The sequence below is a fragment of the Myotis davidii genome, unplaced genomic scaffold (genome assembly GCF_000327345.1).
Source record: "Myotis davidii unplaced genomic scaffold, ASM32734v1 scaffold1711, whole genome shotgun sequence".
Classification (NCBI taxonomy): Eukaryota; Metazoa; Chordata; class Mammalia; order Chiroptera; family Vespertilionidae; genus Myotis; species Myotis davidii.
This window is the reverse complement of record NW_006282377.1, coordinates 32,691-36,785: the sequence shown is the minus strand read 5'-3', so window position 1 is coordinate 36,785 and position 4,095 is coordinate 32,691.

The following is a 4,095-nucleotide window of genomic DNA, read 5'->3' as shown; positions in this document are numbered from 1 at the left end:
CACTCTGAGCTTTATTATTTCCTTCCTTCAGCTTACTCTGTGCTTTTCTTGTTGCTCGCTTTCTAATTCTTTAAGTTGCAGGTTATATAATGTATTACCAGTTTTACTTTTTCTTTTCTTTTATCTTTTTTTCTTTCTTTTTTTTTTTTTTTGAGGTAAGCCTGTAGAGCTATGAACTTCCATCTCAGAACTACTTTCACTGTGTAACATAGATTTTGGATTGTTGTGCTTTCATTGTCACTTGTTTCCAGGGCTTTTTAAACAAATGTTCCCAATAGGCTGAATGCTACCAACATAGCAGAAAGAAAACCTATTGGGAAAATGTTTTATCATCAAGCCCATGGCAAATGAGAAACTGCATTCGAAAAGCCTTGGTAATGACAACAGGATGCTTTTTTAAAAATTCTTTATTGTTTAAAGTATTAGATATGAATCCTTTTTCCCCTATTGACCTCTCCACATTAGTTCCCAACCCAGTACATGCCCTCACTCCCCCTACTGACTGTGTCCATGGGTTATGCTTATATGCATGCATAAAGTCCTTTGGTTGATGTCTCACCCCCCTCCTCACAAACCCCCCACTGCACTCTCCCTGCCTTCACCCTGAGGTTGGATAGTCTGTTCGATGCTTCTATGTCTCTGGATCTATTCTAGTTCATCAGTTTATGTTGTTCATTATATTCCACATATGAGTGAAATTATGTGATATATACTTTTCTCCAACTGACTTATTTGCTTAGCATAACACTCTCCAGATCCATCCATGCTGTTGCAAATGGTAAGAGTTCCTTCTTTTTTACCGCAGTGTAGTATTCCATTGTGTAGATGTACCACACTTTTTAACCCACTCATCTGCTAAGGGGCACTTAGGCTGTTTCCAAATCTGGCTATTGTAAATTGTGCTGCTGTGGACATAGGGGTGCATATGTCCTTTCTGTTGGTGTTTCTGATTTCTTGCAATATATTCCCAGAAGTGGGATTCCTGGATTGAATGGGAGATCCATTTTAAATTTTTTGAGGAAACTCCATACTGTTTTCCACAGTGGCTGCACCAGTCTGCATCCCCACCAGCAGTACACAAGGGTTCATTTTTCTCCACATCCTCACCAGCACTTGTCATTTGTTGATTTGTTAATGATAGCCATTCTGACAGGTATAAGATGGAACTTCATTGACAACCATTTCTTACTTCTTCAGGAGGGTCAAGTTTCTAAGTTTTCTAAATCTCCATTTTCTGGCTAATGAAAAGAAAGTAGGATTCCACTAAGTCTCCTATCTACCTGACGCTCTCTCCACTGAGCCAAACCAGTTTCGACACAAATTCTTAATAATTTTTAAAAAATGTTGACACACTGGATCAGATGTATTTAGTTGATATTTATAGAACATTTCATCCCAAAACAGCAGAGTATGTATTCTTCTCAAGTGCACATTGAACATTCTCAAAGTTAGAACATGTTAGTACACAAAATAAGTCTTAAAAATTCAAGAAGATTGAAATCATATCAAGCATTTTCTCTGACCACAATGATATGAAACTAGAAATCTACAACAGTGAAAAAAAATGAAAAACATTCTAACACATGGAGGCTAAATAACATGTTGTTAAGGAATACATGGGTAAACAATGAGAGCAATGGAATAATGAATTAGCTCATGGACACAGACAATAGTGTGGGGAAGTTCTGGTGTGGGGAGCAGGTGCAGGCTACAAGGGTAAATGGGGGAAAAGTGGACACCTATATTACTTTCAATAATAAAGATAAATTAAAATAAATAAATATAATACAAATTCTTTTTTTAAATATATTTTATTGATTTTTTACAGAGAGGAAGGGAGAGAGAGAGAGAGTTAGAAACATCGATGAGAGACATCGATCAGCTGCCTCCTGCACATCTCCTACTGGGGATGTGCCCACAACCCAGGTACATGCCCTTGACCGGAATCGAACCTGGGACCCTTCCGTTTTTTTTTGGGGGGCAGACGCTCTCTCCACTGAGCCAAACCAGTTTCGACACAAATTCTTAATAATTTTTAAAAAATGTTGACACACTGGATCAGATGTATTTAGTTGATATTTATAGAACATTTCATCCCAAAACAGCAGAGTATGTATTCTTCTCAAGTGCACATTGAACATTCTCAAAGTTAGAACATGTTAGTACACAAAATAAGTCTTAAAAATTCAAGAAGATTGAAATCATATCAAGCATTTTCTCTGACCACAATGATATGAAACTAGAAATCTACAACAGTGAAAAAAAATGAAAAACATTCTAACACATGGAGGCTAAATAACATGTTGTTAAGGAATACATGGGTAAACAATGAGAGCAATGGAATAATGAAAAATTATCAGGAAGATAATGAGAATGAACATACAATGGCCTAAAATTTATGGGACACAGAAAAGCAGTCCTAAGAGAGTAGTTCATAGCTTTGCAGGCCTACTCAAGAAGCAAGAAAAGTTTCAAATAAACAATGTAATCCTACACCTAAAATAACTACAAAATGAGCAAAAAGAAAAGCCCAGAGGCATAGAAGGAAGGACATAATAAAGATGAGAGTGGGAATAAATAACATAGAGACTGAAAAAAATACAAAAGATCAATGAAACCAAGAGTTAGTTGTTGAAAAGATAAACAAGATTGTTAAACCTTTAACCAGACTCATGAAGAAAAAAAAGCAATAACCCAAATAGATAAAGTTAGAAATGAAAAAAGTAACAAATGACATCACAGAAATATAAAGAATTGTTAGAAAGTACTCTGGACAACTATTTGGCAAAAAATTGAACACCTTGGATGAAATAGATAGATTTCTAGAAACATACAATCAGGATGAATCATAAAACCTGAATAGATGGATAAAAACAAATGAAATTAAAGCAGTAATTTAAAAAAACTCACTGCAAACATAAGTACTGAACCAGATGACTTCATAGGTGAATTTTACAAAACATTTCTTCTCAAAGCATTCCAAAAAATTCAAAAGTAGAGAAGACAGCCAAGCTTTTTTTTTTTTTTACAAGATCAACATTATCCTAATTTCAAAACTGATAAAGAACTACAAAGAAAGAAACTTATAGGCCAATGTCCTTGATGAACATAGATACTAATATCCTTAACAAAATATTGGCAAACTAGATCCAGCAACACATTAAAAAGATCATACAACATAATCAAGTAGGATTTATTCCAGGGATTCCAGGTTGGTACCATATTTGCAAATCAATCAATATGATTCATCACATAAACAAAATGAAGGATAAATCACATGATCACATTAATAGATACAGAAAAAGCATTTTATAAAATCCAGAACCTATTTATGATAATAAAATCTCAGCAAAGTGGGAATAGAGGTATCATATCTCAACATAATAAAGGCCATATATGAAAAACCTGCAGCCAATTTCACACTCAATGGACAAAAACTAAAAGTGTTTACCATAAGATCAGGAACAAGACATGAATGCTAGCTCTCACCACTCTTATTCAATAAAGTATGGAAAGTCTTAACCACAGCAACCATACAAGAAGAAATGAAAGACATCCAAATTGGAAAGGAGGAAGTAAAATGTCACTATTCAGAGTTGACATGATATTGTACATAGAAAACCCTAAAGTCTCCATCAAAAAAACTTCTAGATCTAATAAATGAATTTGGCAAAGTATCATGATAGAAAATTAACATTCAGAACTTTGTCATATTTTTACACCAATAATAAATTATCAGAAAGTGAAATTAAGAGAAAAATCTGATTTACCATTGCAATAATAACAACAAAAATAAGGTACCTAGGACTAAATTTAACTAAGGAAGTAAAAGACCTGTACTTGGAATATTATAGGACATTGAATAAAGAGATTGAAAAGATATAAATAAGTGGAAGCTCATACCTTGTTCATGGGTAGGAAAAAAATAACATCATTATAATGTCCGTACTTCCCATGACAATTTACAGATTCAATGCAATTTCTGTTAAAATACCAATGGCAAATTTCACAAATCTAAAACAAATACTCCAAACATGTATATGAAATCACAGTGACCAAAATAGCCTCAGCAATCTTGAGAAAGAACAGAGTTAG